Source organism: Equus quagga, chromosome 11, assembly GCF_021613505.1.
Source record: "Equus quagga isolate Etosha38 chromosome 11, UCLA_HA_Equagga_1.0, whole genome shotgun sequence".
Taxonomy (NCBI): Eukaryota; Metazoa; Chordata; class Mammalia; order Perissodactyla; family Equidae; genus Equus; species Equus quagga.
In genome coordinates, this window is record NC_060277.1 from 77,722,573 (window position 1) to 77,739,741 (window position 17,169).

The following is a 17,169-nucleotide window of genomic DNA, read 5'->3' on the forward strand; positions in this document are numbered from 1 at the left end:
TACCCATTGGCCAGATGCCCAGATGCTGGCATGGCTGTGAAAGTGGGCTTGGAATGGGCAGAGGAGGGGGCAGGAGAAAGATGAGAGAAGATATTGCCCCTAGCCCCGCTCCTGCACCGGGGTCCTGTGGGAAAGTGGAAGGAACTTGGAGCTTGGGGGTGCTCCTGGGAACAACCACAGCAGAGATACCATCAGAGGGAGAAGAGGGCCTCAGAGACAGCTGGCCTCTTCAGCTTCTGTGGTTTGCATGACCAGCCTTTATCCAGACCCTGGTTTCCTTGAATTCCAGGTATTGCAAACAGAAATAACAAAACCATGCCTCTTCCACAAATTCAGGTCTACTGAAAATCAGATTCCTTGACACGCTGAGATGAGACTATTAGGGGGCAGACAGCTCCTGAATAACAACTTCTGAGTATGGAGCAGCTGCAGTGGAGGCAAGGGGCTCAGAGAAAGGGGCCGTGTGTCTCCTGCCCCTTAAGTGCTTATAATCTGCAACCAGCAAGAGAACGGCAGAGTGACAGAGCGAGGTGGGAAGGCAGGCGAAGAGAAGCCAGCTGGAGCTGTGCTGGGAGGCTGATGGCGAGTATAGCAACGGGCAGAGGCAGGAGAGGGACAGTGTTCCCAGCGGGATCTCTGCTTGGGAATGGCCCTGAGGACGGAGCCCACAGCCCCTGAGCCATGGCCTTGGCTGTCTTGAATGGCACGTGAAGATGAGGAGGAAGAGTGTCATGAAAAGTACTTGCCTGGGGTCGCCTCAGCCCCTTGCTACCTCTGTTTGCTGATCTGCAAAGTGGGGATAGTAATCCCTGCTTTACAGTGATGTTGGGAGTATGAAAAGAGATGCGTATGTCAAAGGCCAAGCCCACTGCTTGGCTGAAAATAGATGTTCTACGAATGGTCATTTTCTGCATGCTCACTCAAATGGGCAGAAAATGGGTGCCTGGGCCTCCTCTCATGTACATTAAGTGGTCACTAAAGGGACCTAGGAGCCCCTCTTGGATACAATATGACGCCTCCACCCCACCCCACCCCAAGAGTCAGGCAGTGGTTCGCTGGGCATCCACACGGCCCCAGCTTCTCTTCTTCCCACCGTAGCTTGCAGCATAAAGAGGCCTGGGACCTGAAGATGAGGATGCAGACCAGCAGGGGCTGGGACCCCACTCACTCTGATGGCCTCTGCTCCACAATGTGTCTGTGTGGATGTATGTGTTGTACACACACAAGATGGGCCATGTGTGCGGGTGTGTGTTTATGCTCATGTGTATAAATGTGTATGCTTCTCAGTAACTCCAAAGCCTGGAGAATGACAGACAGAGGAGCGGCAAAATTAAAGCCAAAGATAATTGTCATTGATCCATCTACTTAATGGCCTGAAAATGCCCAATTAGAGCAGTGTGTGCAGTTGGCTGCTGAGCCGGAGGGCTGAGTGATGCTCTGCTTTTATCAAGGTGCCCTGTGGATGGCCAAGGTTTGCTGCTACGGACCCCTTCCTGACTTCATCCCTGCTGGCCACTCCCTGCCTCCTTGGGAGGAAGATCCTGGATTCCTGGTGCTGGGGGGAGAGTACAGCGCCCTCCTTGCCCCCAACACACACCCCTTGTGGCCAGCTAGCCAGTAGCGGCCTCATTATTTCCCCTCTGAGCTGGGCGTCTGTGAACACTTACCATCATGAATTACCAGGTGCTGTATCCCCTGACTGCCTTCTCTTCCTTTTTTGCTGGTGGACTGAAGATGAGGTGAATGTAGGGTTATCAGGACGAGCCCAGTCCGGAAGAGCCTGGAGGGGGAGGCTCCATCTAGTGGCAGCCACGAGCAGTTCTGAGGGACCAGACGAGAACCAGACCCACCACAGATTATTTCCCAGCTCTGCCAGCTGTGTGACATTGGGCAGCTCGCTCAGTCTCTCTGAGCAGAGGCAGCGCTATGACAAGTTCTAATTATTTCTGGTCAACTCCACTGCATCATCCTGGCCAGAGCCACCATCCTCCCTGACCTGGGTTATTAGACTTTGCTCTTTAGACTTTCTTGTTCACTGCAGTGTCCCCATCTCCTCCAACAGTGCCTGGTATACAGGAGGCCCTCAGTAACTATATATTGAATAACTAAGTAAAAGACCAACCAGGTGACTGCCCGGGGCCCCAAATCTGCAAAAGTCTTATATGAATGAGGGAATTTCTAAGCCAGGGTCGTCCAGTGGGACCAAAGTGAACATCTTCCCACTAGGGGCAGCCAGCATTGCACAACTCCAGGGGTCCCATCTGAGTAGCATACAACGGGAACTGTGCCTCTGCAGCTGCCATGTGGGGGCCCAGCCAGACCTATGTGGAATGGAGAGCTCTCAATCTTTGCACGTGAGCACATGCCTGATGGAAGTGTGGTCTGCGTAAACTATCCACTGCATATTTTAGGGGAATACATGTTTGAAGGAATTTCATCTTCAGACACTATGAAACTGTATTGTTAAAGATATTGTGGGAACCCGTTCATGATAGAAACTCTCAGAAAAATAGGAAGAGAGGAGAGCTTCCTCTACTTAATAAAAAGCACATACAAAAAATCTAAGCTAGCATTGTACTTAACGGCCAAAGACTGAATGCTTTCTTTCTGAGATCTGGAGCAAAGCCGGAAGTGCACGCTCACCGCTCTTATTCCACACAGTGCTATAAGCTCTAGCCAGTGTGACAAGGCAAGGAGAGGAAATAAAAGGGATACAGATCAGCAAGGAAGAAATAAAATTACCCCAGTTTGCAGATGACATGATTGTTTACATATAAAGTCCCAAGGAATCTATAAGAAAACTTCTGAGAACTAATAAGCGAGTTCAGCAATGTTGCAGTATACAAGATCAATATACAAAAATCAATTGTGTTTCCATATCCTAGCAATAAACCCGTGGATACTGAAATTAAAAATAAAATACCACTTACAATTGCTGCAAACAGTGAAATACTTACAAGCAAAATATGTACAGGACTTGTGTGTTACAACTATACGTGCTGATGAAAGATATCAAAGAAGATCTGAATAAATGCAGAGACGTAGCACGGTCATGGATTGCAAGATTCAACATATCAATTCTCCCCAAATGCCATTCCTATCAAAATCTCAACAAGATTTTTTTTTGCAGGTATAGATAAGATTATCCCAAAGTGTATATAGAAAGGCAAAGGAACTAGAGTAGCTAAACCATTTTGAAAAAGGAGAATAAAGTGGTAAAGATTAGTCCACTCAATTTCAAGACTTACTATATAGCAACATTAATCAGGGCTGTGGCACTGGTGTAGGGTTAGACATATAGATCAATAGAACTGAACAGAGAACTGAGAAATAGAACCACACAAATATGCCCAACGGATTTTTGACAAAGTTGCTGAAGCAATTCAATGGAGAAAAGATAGACTTTTCAACAAATGATGCTGCAGCAAGTGGACATCCATAGGTAAAATGATGAACCTGGACCTAAACTTTACACCTTATATAAAAATTAACCCCAAATGGATCACAGGCTTACATATAAAAGGTAAAACTATAAAACTTTTAGAAAACAACATAGGAGAAATTCTTTAGGCATTAAGACTAGGTAAAGAGTTCTTAGACTTGACACTAAAAGCATGATCCACAGAAGAAAAAAATCATAAATTAGACTTCATTAAAATTAAAAACTTTTACTCTTTGAAAGACTCTGTTAAGAGAGTAAAAATACAAACTACAGAGAGGGAGAAAATATTTTCAACTTACACATTGGACAGAGGGCTAGTATTTGGAGTACGTAAAGAACTCTCAAAACTCAGTAGTAAAATAGAAACAATCCAATTAGAAAATGGACAAAAGACATAAAGAGACATTTCACTGAAGAAGATATACAGATTGCAAATAATCACAGGAAAATGTTCAACATCATTAGCCATTAATTAGATGCAAATTAAAACCACAATGAGCTATCACTATATACCTATCAGAATGAATAAAATAAAAAAGAGGGAGAACACCAAATATTGGTGAGGATGGGAGGATCATTCATACATTGCTGGTTGAAATGTAAAATGCTATAGCCACACTGGAAAGTTGGTAGTTTCTTAAGAAAACTAAACATGTAAGTACCATACGACCCAACAATTGTACTCCTGGGTATTTATCCCAGAGAAACGAAGAGTTATGTTGGCATACAAACCTATACACAGATTTTTACAGCAGCTTTATTCATAAGAGCAAAGACTGGAGAAAACTCCTATGTCCTTGAATGGGTGAATGGTTAAACAAACTGGGATCCCTCACATTGTGGAATACTACACGGCAATAAAAAAGAACAAACTACTGAGAAACAAACAACCTGGATGAATTGCCAGAGAATTACGTTGGGTGGAAAAAAGCCAATTCCAAAAGGTTACACGCTGTATGATTCCATTCCATACAACATTCTCGAAATGACGAATTTACAGAAAAGGAGAACAGATTAATGGTTCCCAAGGGTTTAGGAGGGGTTGGGAATGGAAGGAAAGTGGATGTGTCTCTAAAAGGGGAACATGCGGGAATCCTGTGGGGCTGCGAATGTCCCGTGTCTTAATTGCATCAATGTCAATATCCTGGTTGTGATATTGCAGTATAGTTTCATAAGATGTTACCACTGTGGAAAACTGGGTAAAGACTGTGTGGGATCTTCTGTATTATTTCTTACAACTGCATGTGAATCTAAAAATGTCTTAAGATTAAAAGTTTAGCTAAAAAATCAAGAAGAATGAAAACTATAGACGTGATAAAATCTCATAGAACTACACACACACACACACACACACACACACACACACAAGAGCTTGCAAAACTGGTGAGATCTGATAGAGTCTACAACCTAGTTAAATGTATTGGTCTAGTTAAATGTTAAATGTACTGTGCCAATATCAACTTCCTGGTTTTGATAACGTGGGATGTTACATAAAATGATGGGGGAAGCTTGATGAGTGATAGGTTTATGGTTCCTCTCTGTATTAAATTTGCAACTTCTGCTGAGTCTATAATTATTTCAAAATTTTAAAAAACAGTTTTTTAAAAGTACTGAGAACAAGAACAACAAAATTTTTATAAGTACTAAGGCAAAATAAAATTCCAACACTCACAGTTCTGTTAAAGCAGTAAGCGCTCTTTTGGACATGCATGCATAAACAGTCCTGCTAGTGGGGTCAATTGCAAATTTAACCGATTAGGACTCATAGGGGAGCAGGAGTCACACTCCCGCTCTGCAGCCTCAGGGAGCCTACACCACTCATCTCAGATCCCACGTGAGGAGAGCGAGGATTTGGATTCGCCCCTTCTGGAGCCCATGCTTGCTCTTCTAGACCACGCGGCAAGGTTGGGTAAGGCAGAGCGCTGTCCTCAAGGAGGAGGGTGGGAGGGGGAAGAAGACACCTGCTCTAGTTGTAGCCATGTTGCTGTGTGGACCAGTTACCTCGACTCACTTCCTAGGTGCAGACAGCTTCTTCGTGCCAATCAGACCTCAAAGAAATGAGAAGGGTGTGACAAAAGAGATTGAAGTGAGGACTACAGTTCCCACACCTGGACAAACTGCTCTGGGAAGGTCTGTGCTCTGAGGCTGACACATCATCCAGGTGTGGTACGGCAGGCACCCCAGCATAGTGTGTGTGTGCACTGTGTGTGTATGTTTGTGTGTCTGTGTGTGTGTTTGTAGGGGAGCGCAGCTGTAACAGAGGGGCCTCCCTGCTTGCCCATCTGTAAAATGGGGAGGCTGCCAGAATTACTGTTTCCTTAGGCCCTAACAGGCTGCCAGAAAGAACTGGAAAGTAGGATATCACGGCTGATATTTTGGTCCTGGGACAAAAGGATTGACTCAGAGAGGTGCGGTGGAATGGGGCCACTCTCAGCCCTTCCAAAAGTGCCCAGGTGGGCAGGTGCCAAATCCGAGACAGGAGAGACTCAGGTGCTGACTCTGGGGATTCTGGCTGAAGGACAGCAGGACACGTGAGTGTCCTCTGATCACCTCAAACTCTTATTCAGGAGGCATTAACAAGAGCCCACATGCAAGGGGTGGCAGTGATGTGCCAGCCACTTCTGAGCACTTTCTGCACAGTCTCCTCTAATCCTCAGAGCGACCCTAGGTGGTAGGCATCATTATCTTCGATTTACAGATGAGCAAACGAGACACAGAGAGGCCAAGGGTCTGGCCTAAGGGCACAGGGTAGCGGTGGAGCTGGGACTGGAACCTCCATCTCCAGAGCTCAAGCCTTTAAGCACAACTTTAGATTCCCTCCTTCTGTTGTTTGCCTTCCTGCTGACACATCCTGAGAAAGCTAGGGCCCGTCCCCCGCCAAGCCCATTGCTGATCTAAGTTACCATATTGATGGGAGGAAAACCGTCTCCCCAGCTCAGGAAGCTGCCCCGTGGCAGTGAGAGGAACTCGCATTCACAGAGTCTGCCTGTGTGCATCTGCTCCACAGGTACTCCAATGCGTGTCAACAGCAATGCCAGGGACTGACTGGAAATGCTGGTCTATGCCACCAGAGCCCTGAGGGAGCAAAAGCCAGGGGTGGGACACCCCTCGTGGGCCCAGCCTGATAATGTTGCAAGGGGGGACAGAGGTGCGTATCAAGAGACTAGGAGTCAAATTCCAAGTCTGCCACCTCCTGGCAATATGACTTTGGCAGCCTCTTGCCCTCTTGGCGCGTTGACTGCTTCTTCTGCAAAAGGGAAGGATATCCCTGTCTGACCCTCAAGGGCACTGTAAGGATGAGCCAGCGGACCACAAAAAGCCTAGGCCTTAAGCTTTAGTCAAATGGATGGAACCATTGCTGTTATTCCCAGGGTAGAGGAGGCGGGAAGCTCAGACGGTGGGGGAGAGATGGCTGGTCTTCTTCCTGCTCTGTCATCATCAGCAAAGGGGCTGCCTTTAGACTCTGCTCTAATGCCACCTAACCAGCGAGGCTTCCCTATCCACTGTATTTAAAATAGTGTCACCCCACCCTGGCACCTCTCCCCATCTCACTTCCTCCCTTCCTCCCTTCATCGCACTTACCATCATTCAACTTACGGGTCCTTTGAGATGGCTACATAAAATAATGTATAACACACCTAAAATATTAGGAGTTCAGCACACGTTATTTCCTGGGGTAGAGGGAACCCTTCGTCCATGTAATTATAAAAATGCTCACTCAGCTGGTGCCCTCTTCTGGAATGAGCATTTTGACTACAGCTTCGCGGAACAAAGCTGGATCAATTACACCTTGGTTGCCTGGCTCCAGGACTGCCAACTACTCCTCCGTCTCAGGTATTTGGTATCGCTCTTTTATTAGTTTCTAGAATTTAAGTTTCCCAGAAGTTTAAGGAGGCCATGGATTGCTTTGGCCACCTTCCCAGGCTTTTCATTAGGAGGGATGTGCTTAATTTCAGAACATGTGGCATAGAGGGAACATGCAATCTGGAACCCTCCAGAGCTGAGGTCAGGACTCATCTCTACCAGTTACCCTGTGTAAACATTATTATTATCAGTAAAAGTCGTAACTATGGGCTGTGGACTTCCCAGTACACACAGGCACTGGACAGGACAATCTGTGTACGTAATTTCATTTGTTCCTTAACACAACCCAGAACGGCAAACATTAAGTCCCTTTTTGCAGATGAGAACACTGAAGCTTAGAGAGTGAAAGAGTTGGAACTGGACCTCAGGCCCACCAAAATCCACAGACGCTGTTCTTTCTACCCTATCTAACAGTCTCTTTGAGCCTCATTTTTCATGTCTAAAAAATGGACCTGTTCACACCTGTCATATGGAGTTGTTGTAAGGATGGCATAAGTACTCTCTAGGAAGGACAGGACTCTTAGTGGGGGATTGATCCATGCACTCTTTCCCTTCCTCACACATCCACAGGCTCATCAGGAGCCTGGGAGGGCTCGCTATGGCTTCTGGTTGAGGGTACAGAGGTCAGGAGGAGACTAAGAATTTACACAAGCAGAAGTGAAACCCGAGTTTGTTTCCTCTTCAGTGGAAACTCTGAGCAGCCATTTCTCCCCTAAGCACATGTGGTTGGGTACAAGGCTTGTCTCCCTTGGGTTGACAACTCCCCCTGAGCACTCTTGAATAGATATTCAGCTTTTGCTCAAGTGCACGACTCTTCCAAGAAGCTTTGTCCCTTACTTCTCCTGTCTTGTCCATCCTGTACAAGTTTACGTGTGGCTTTGCAAGGTTGCCCCTCTATTTTGGGTATGATTAGTGCTATGATGGTTGATTCCATTTTTCCTATCCAATAAAATAGGGCAATAATTAACAGTCAAGCAATGAAGTGGGTGTTGAATGGTCTGTTCAATCCTCATGTAAAAAAAAAATCTTAGCATGTTCCCTAAGTCTATAATGAAGAGAGACAATTTTTCTTTTTCTATGTTTCTCAAGTTGGAGTGGATATTAAACTTGGTGGTTCTGATTCCTGGTTCAAACTGTGTTAGTACTTTTGGGTTTTTTCAGAAGGGAGTATTATAATGTCTATTTGCTGTTTGTTTTTGAAGCAGCATGGCCCAGTGGAAAGAGGAAGGGCCCTTCAGATGCTTGTAACATTTGCCCCAGCAATTCCAGTCATGGGATTCTTTCCTAGAAACTGAACCTGAAAGGGAAGAGGGAAGGAGAAGAAAGATTATGCTTGAAGATACCTATCATAATATTATGGAACTACAGCAAAAAAAGAGAGAAATTACTAAAATCTTCAACAATGGGATAGTTTTAAGTAAAGAACATATAATCTCCAAAAAAATGAGAATCACATTGACATCAGATTTCTCATAAGTGATATGAAGCCCGTGTTAATAGAAATAAGATCAGAGGCTCATTTCTTACATTAAATCATTAGCTTCTTGGTTTTCCATTATCTCGAGGTGTATCCTTGCCCCCAAGATTGAGAATGGCTTAGGACCAATCCATTTCCATTTCTGGAACAGAACTCAAAGCCGTCCCAATGGGTCCTTCCACGTGAGGCTCATCTGTGCCATTGCATTTCTTGCATATCTCCAAATCTGTCTGGTCTGAGTCTTTTCATATGCTGCTCTCTCTGTCTGGAATATTCTCCCTGCTCCTTCTTCAGGTCTCACTTTAGAAATCTCTTCCTCCAGGAAGCCTTCCTTGAACCTCCCAGCCTCCTTTTCGTTCCTCCTCTGTGTCTCTATAGCACCCCATGCTCCCCTATCGTGGATCTTATCACGCTGAGTTATAATTGTTTACTTACTCATCTCTCTAACAGGCCTGTTTTCCACGGAGCTACAGCCCATGGACAGGTTCTCTTACTAGTAACCCTGAGTGTTACTAAAATCAAGAGGGCGTGCAGAGGTAGGGTGTTACATGAGGGTGTTGTTGGAAGAGAGGGTTGTTCAGATGTGGGAAAGCCAGACAAGGCGGTCTTGATGGTTCATCCAAATACAGGCTGGGAGCCTGAGCAGATATTGAGAGCAAGATGACCGAACCAGAATGATGAGAACAGGGAGGATGGGCAGAGCAATTAGGAGGGAGGAAGTCTTGGAACATTTGACACAGGGGATGTGATATTGCGGTATAATAAGAAATATATATTCTGGTTTTTACCCTCAGATCCTGGTCAGAGCTCCAAAACCTTTGTAATTTCCTAATCTATAAAGGTGCTAGGAACGTCTTTTGTTCTAATATTCAGTCTTTACTCCAGTCCCTGACACAGATTTCCTAAATCCCTTGGAATTTCCTGGGTGATAGGAGTGGCTTTAGTTCTGATGAGGTGACTCTTGGTGGGCTCCTGGACGGCTTCAGGGTGGGCACTGGTCACCAGAAAGACCAAACCATGATTAGAAGCTTGGAACTTTCAGCCACCCCCCATCCCCTGGGCAGGGGCGAGGGGCTGGAGATTGAGTTAAAAATTCATCATGGCTACACAATGAAGCCTCCATAAAAATCCCTCAAGTGCAGGATTTGGAGAGCTTCCAGGTTGGGAACATATCGAGGTGCTAGGAGAGTGGCGCACCTGGAGAGGGCGTGGGGCTCCGCATTCCCTCCCCCATGCCTCGCCCTATGCATCCCTTCCATCTTGCTGCTCTTGAGTTGCATTCTTTTATAATGAACAGGTAACAGTAGTAAAGCACTTTCCTGAATTCTATGAGTCATTCTAGCAAATTCTCGAACCTGAGGACAGCGTTGTGGGATCTCCCGATTTATAGCGGATTGGTCAGAAGTATGGCAGGTATGGACTTGTGATTGGCATCTGAGGGAGGAGCAGTCTTGTGGGATTGAGCCCTTAACTTGTGGGATCTGATACCAACTCCAGGTAGATAGTGCCAGGACTGAATCGAACTATAGGACACCTAGTTGGTGTCAGAATTGGTCCGTGTGGGGAAAAAACCTCTATGTTCAGTGTCAGAAGTGTTGCTCCCTATAGAGAAGAAACAATAGTTTCCTGTAGGGGATGTCCCCTCTGGTGACATCTGTGATCCTCAGGGTGCTGTGTGACGGGGCTGTAATGGGTCTCCAGACACGGCCCGGTGTGTCCCTCAGCACTATTGGTAACGGACTCTGACATGGCAGAGCTAGACCACCTCCTTACGAACCATGCTCATGGGTAACCCCTGCTGGTCTGCAACAGAGACCTTTCAGAACACCCATCCAGGGCCTTGCTCGGAAGGTACAGTGCACAGACTGGCTAAGCTGTGGGTCACTACTTCTTCCTGGCTGGCTGGCAAACAAAGTCCCTGCTGCCTTTCTCCTCAAGTTTGACCCCATTATGACGATGGGGTTGTTACTTCTGAACAGCGGCCATGAGGTAGCTGGGACTGACTGACCCTCGTGCCAGCTCGTCAAGTCTCAGAATCAAGCACTCAGACAGAACAAGAAAAGTAATAAAATTCAGCAGGACGCTGGACAGAGCATTGGGGTCCTGAGCCAGCCTCTTCCTCCCAGTTCTGTCTTGTGATGAGAATGAATAATCACCCCAATTACGAAGCAACCTAAAGAAGGCAAAACTACTTAACTAAATGAGGTGCTTGGGGAGTGGAAGGAAGAAGCAGTCTGCGAAGATTTTGGCAGAAGATTCTGGGCCATCTCCCCAGAAAGCTCATATTAAACAAGCAACATGGTTTTCAGAGCTCCTAAGTTGGTGGCTTCAGATGCATTCGGCAGTTTCTAGAAAATATCTGCTGCATAACCGTTGTCTCTGGGATGTTTAAAAAAGCAAATGCCGAATTAAACTTAGTTGGCATCCAACAGCGATCTAATAAAGGACATGATCAGAACATGGGGAGGCGTGCTGGAGCTAATCAGAGCACTGGAGACACATAGGGCCTGGCTGTCCTCTTCTAACAACTCCTCGGGGACACAATTAGCTCCTGCCGTATAGGAGACCTGCCCTACACCAACTACAGGAAGCCGATCCAGGGGAGCAGGAGCGTGACAACTTCTGTGGCAGCCAGGCCCAGGGCTGAAGGCCTGCACAGCACTCACCAGGTCCTCCTGGCCCCGCTCATACAGGCTGCTCAAAGCCTGGGCTTCCATTTGGGCTCAGTCCAATTTGCTGCACTTGGGAGTGGAGTGGAGTGGAGCCCAGTGTGCAGTGAGAGGCAAGATAATGGGGTCTGTTTCCAAAACAAAGAGAGGTAGAGAGAGCCCCATGCTCGCCAAAAGTCCAGTTATCTTGAGCAGACCAGCAAGCGAAGGCTAGGAACCCAAACTTCCTTTGGCCAATGGAGCAAGTTCCTGCAGCCCTTCATGAGATCTTGGGGTGTGGTTTAGAGGAGCCAATCGGATACTGATTCTCCCTTATTTGCTACTCTCTGGAATGGGAGAGCAGGCACGATGGCAGAGGTCCTAGTGTGGATAACAGAGAGAATGTGGCTGCGCTGGACGGGCGCATTGGCATCATATCTTTTACCTTCTGTGGCTCCCGGCAGCATTTCGTTACAAGAAGGTTGCCCTGCCTGACCCCCAAGACCCCTGACCCCAGCTCCTTGACTCCAGCTCCTTCTCAGTATTCTTGGACATTACCCTCCCACTGCAGCCACAGGTTAAGAGCTGCATGGCTCTTGCAAGGCAACGAGTCTACCCTTAATGCACGAGCCTGCCCCACCTTAAACTGTGCCTCTGGCTTCTTAATCTTGATCTCAGCTTCTATCCCAAACATTTCACCAGGCTGCCCTTTACTACCAGGCTCCCCAGAGATTTTCCAGATGGACCCTCTGCTAGCTACACCCTGACCATGTTTGACTTAACTCCATGAGCAGATCCGAGCTAAGCTCCCATCCGTTCCCTTTGCTCGTGCTGTTTTCTGATGCACCCACACCTCCTTTCCTTTACCCTCTCACTCAGCCAGTGCTAAACGTCATGCTGTGCCAGCCTCCAAGAGCAAGCACCTTGTGCTAACTTGAGCTCATGTCTAGAGAGCTGCTACGCTGATCTTAGGACCCTGAAGCCCAGAAAATAGTTCTTACACTTGTGAGTGTTAAGTCCTTCAAAAGGCAGACTCTCTGTGAGATGTTCCTTTAGCACAGTGGAAGACTTTAGACTAGGAGTTAAAAGGCCTGGATCCATGCTTGATTACCTCACCCAGGGCTGTCCCACTGCCCAACTTCAAGGACCACCATTTTTGTAGAATAAACACGAACAGAGCATCCTGAAGTTGTGTGACCAAATGGATCCACCTTCCCCTGCAAATCAAGTGGTACAGCCTCAGGCAAGACACTGAATGACTCTGGGCCTCAGTTTCCCTGTTTGGTTCCTAGCCTAGTGTCCTTTCTCCAGGACCTCAGGCAAGGCGTTCTTTAGAGAACAGTTGGGATTGTTATCTGAGCTTTGCTGTATGTCCACCAAGCATGGAGAAGCGGGAACTGATTTGGGGAAGTACTGTGAGAATTGGGAAGTTAAACCCTGCTGGTAGCCTAGTCATGCTCTTTGATTGACGCTCGCTATGGCAACACACCCTGCAGCTGTTCTGAGGGAGTCAGGCATCTCTCTCCTGTCCCATCTCACTTGTGAGAACTGAGACGAGGTCTCTGGTGGAAAGTGGACCACTGGGTGGAAATAAAACCACCGCAGGACTGACCTTGACATCCGTTCCTCCCTTGGGACCCACGGGACTCTTCAAGGATTAGACTTCACTGCCCTCTTCCCGCGCACACAGCTCAGGACTCGTGGCACATTCTCCCCCTCTTTGAAGCTCTCCCCCTACTCACCCCTGCATTCCTTTTCCCTCCAACGCTATTGGGAAGAAGAATGATGTCAACCTTGCTCGATTCTTCCTCGGGAAATAACACTTCCTACTATGTATGATGTACAGAGCAAGGATCTTTTGTGTGTGTTATATCATTTAATCCTCACCAGAAAACCTAGCAAGGTGGAGATTATTATTATTCCTATCTTAAAGGTAAGGAAACTGGGGCTCAGAGAAGCTAAGCAACTTGCCTCAAGATACATAGCAAGTAGGTAGCAGAGCCTCAGTTTTCTCATCTCTAAAATGGAGATGATAGTGGTTCTTACCTCATAGGGCTGTATCATGATTAAACGGATGGATGTATTAAGAATTTAGAGCCGGGCCTGACAAAGAGTCAGCTCCATTGGAGTGCTTCCCATTTTAGAACTATTTTCTTACTAGTATTGTTTTTCTCCTTTCCTCTCTCCCTTCTTCCCCTCATACCTCCCTTCCTCCCTCCTCCTTTCTCTTTCTTCCTACCGTCCTTTCTCTTTTCCTCCTAGAATTTAAGGGTACTTCCAAGAACATGTAAGATACAATAAGAAGTGTTTAAGTGACCTGGCCAAGGTCACATACCAGCAAGCAGGTCACAAAAATAACAGGGCTGGAAAGTTAAAAAATGTTCCAAATTTTTCATAAGGGTTTATATTTGTCCTGGCTCAGTAGTGAAATGTAAGCGGGTGAAGACCTGCCAGTTGCAGCCTGTTTGCTGACTTTTCTTAGAGGATGCCATGGGGCAGGTCTCCACGTGCATGCAAATGTGCGAGTGCACACGCACACTCAGACGGGGACCTAGTGTGCACCAGAGACATCAGTCTTTTATGTTCCCTGTCTCATTGAAGCTTTATGATAATCCCGAGAGGGAAATATATTTTCCCTGTTTTGCAAATAAGGAAATTGGGACTTTGGCGGCTTAAGGAAGCTTTCCAGATTCGTGTAGATTCAAACCGGGGTCTGTCTGCTTCCAAAATCCTTGCTCTTTTGCTGCATCGCAAGCACACAAACATTTTTCAGGGTAAATATTAGTTTCTCAGTATGAGCTTTGTAAATGGCTTCCAGTGGATTGTAAGAGATTTATCCAGAGTAAAGAAGTGTGTTTTGCTCATTGGATGGAACTGAGGTTAAGGCTATGTTTTTTCCTTTTTTCTTTCCTTCAGTCTTTGCTGGATGCGTCTGCACGCTAAAGTGTGTTTGTAGAGTCTTCCTTTGAGATGTTAAGTGTATGGTGGCGTTAATTAAATGCAGGTGATAAGACCATTTCTATTCCATTTTTGGAAGTCTCTGTGCCTGGAGGCACTGGATAGAGCCGATTGAGCTGTACCACGTGTCAGGGGAACTCATGGATAATTTAACGCCGCAGTGGGGGTATGGGGGCACAGACTGTAATTTTAAAGTGAGGGAAAGACTTGCCAGTGGATGGTGTGTTTGAGTTTTTATCGGCAGCTGTGATTGTTGTCAATGGACCCCCGGCCCTTCCCTACACACTTCACTGCCCTCTGTCATTATTAATCTCTCTTGTCTCCAGGAGGCTAGCAGCTGAATCTCAGTGGCCTCAGGGCAGCCCTCTTCGGAGAGTCCTTGGGCTGCACCCTCCACACCAGCTGCCCCAAACTTCTCCTCACCTGGGGACAGAGTGAGACATCGGTTCCCACATTGCTGTTCCCGACCTGTCAGCCTCTCTCCATCCTGGGGTGTTTTCTCAGTGCCTCCTTTGAAATGCATCTTATTGGGGTCCCCAGTGTCTAAGAGGTGTGAGGGTTTATCTCATGCCACTGTCCCCCTCGCTTTCTGTGCTCCGGCCACACCAGCTTCTGGACAGTTCCCATTGTGGATTCTGCTTCCTCTGACCTCAGGGCCTTTGCAAAGGTCATTTCCTCTATCTGGATGTCTCTCCTCTGACTCTTCATCTGGGAAACTCCTTTTTCCTTTGGAGCTCAGCTCAGTTGGCATTCTCAAGGGAGAGGGCCCTGATCACCTCCACAAAGTCAAGGCCTCTCTCTCAGCAGCCTGGATTTTTCTTCATTGCACGCATTGCAGTTGATATTTAAACATTCGTCTGTGTGATTCTTTGGCTCACATTGATATGCCCCACCTACAGATGGATGGTTTCCAAAGTAGGGTACACAAGGTAACCCAGTGAGTGTGGAGAGGATAAAATGAGAACTTCCACTGATCTTTATTTTTATCTAAAATACGAGCGTTACTCATATTTCATACACATGTCAACACTAGCACCCTGACAGCCCAGTGTCAGGCGGCCACGTGTCACGTGTGGTCCACGAGCGTTCAGGAAGAGTGGGGAAAAGTCGAAGCAGTGGAGGGCAGACTTCGTTCCACTTGCAGACCTGTTGCGATGAGTTCGGCTTGTGTGTGCCCAGCGAAGAGAAGTTTCACAATCTCTTATTGAGTTTTAACTAAACCAGCCCTTACAGAACGGACAAGCGGCTTCAGAAGATTCCTGCGAAGAAACCGTGGGTGGAAAGAAAATGATGCTAATAACGGGAGCACAGTGACCCTCCCAGGGCTAGCTCACCGTCAGCCTGATTTCTAGGCTAAAAACAACTCTGATCTAATCAGGTCTGAAAAGAAGTCAGCCAAAAAGGCTGTAATTACCAAAATGACTATTGGAGATATATAAGTGCACCCAGCATCATTCATGATATGATGTTAATGAAAAGGTTAAATTAATCCTGTTTATTTCATCTAATCCTCATTGTTTTAGGGTTTCTATTTTGTGCACGTTTTAGTATTTTCACGAACTACCGGAACAGTGGTCATCCTAGTTTGGGTTGTTATTACAAAATGCCATAGACTGTGGGGCTTAAACAACAACCATTTATTTCTCATATTTCTGCGGGCTGGACGTCCGAGATCAAGGTGTTGGCAGCTTCCGTGTCTGGTGAGAGCCTGCTTCCTGGTTTGCAGACAGCTGCTACGTCTTTGCGCTGCGTCTTCACATGGCCGAGAGAGACACCATCTGTCCTGGGTCTCTTTTTGAAACAGCACTGATCCCATCACGAGGGCTCCACCCTCATGACCTAACCACCTCTCAAAGGTCCCACCTCCTGATACCATCACGTTGGGGATTAGGGCTTCAATTTACGAAGTTTGGGAGGACTCAAACGTTCAGCCCACAGCAGCGGTCCATGTATATAATTTACATTATCTATTAGATCATAAACGAACAAGACCATAACTCTTTACTTAAGACTTGGCACACAGCAAGTGCCCAGCTGGACATGAGTGGCATGCCCATGTTGAATGAATGAGTGACAGGCTGGCATTGTCCGAGTGCTTGGGGTCAGAGTTTAGGCCCTCCCGAGCTGCCATTTCTCCTTGAGGCCCTAGGAGATACCGAGGCCAGATGGTAAACAAATTAACAGTCTTTCGCAAAGCCAACAGACCTCAACACTCTTGACTCAGGCACGGCAGCTAAGAGACCATCTTTTGTTGCTTGAGTATGCTCCCAGAATCTCTCCTTGCCGTCCATGTCAAAACAGCTTATCCAAGTATATTTTCCAGACAAGTTCCGTGGTCACTCCCCAGGAGGAATTCTGGTGAATACATTTTTCTCCATCTAATTACACACCAAATGGAGGAGCCAGATTTTTAAATATTCAAGATCTCAAAGGGAAGAGGGGTGGAGGGCCTCTCTCTGTGGCTTTGAATTCGGACAGAATTCAAATCCACGATCTTCTCAAGTGACCTTGGGGAAGTTATTGAACTTTTCTGAACCGAAGTTTCTTCATGTGGACCATACAGATAATGTGGAACTTGCTGGCTTGTTATAACGAAAAAACGTGTATGGTGTTCCCAGGATAGTGATTGGCTCAATAAGTGGAATCTCCTCCCTACCTCTCCTCATGTCTTCATGCTCTGCCCACCTCTAAAGATACTCACGTCCTGCACGACATTCCTGATGTCAACTGATCACATATGGGTGGCTGCTGGATCCTTCCATGTGCCATGCACACACCAT

General features: G+C 46.7%; 1 protein-coding gene across 1 annotated transcript in view; it reads right to left on the reverse strand.

The window, feature by feature from the left end:
- The window catches only part of ASIC2 (acid sensing ion channel subunit 2), a 1,001,375-nt gene that overhangs the window by 576,415 nt on the left and 407,791 nt on the right, over positions 1-17,169 (reverse strand). The window lies entirely within an intron of this gene.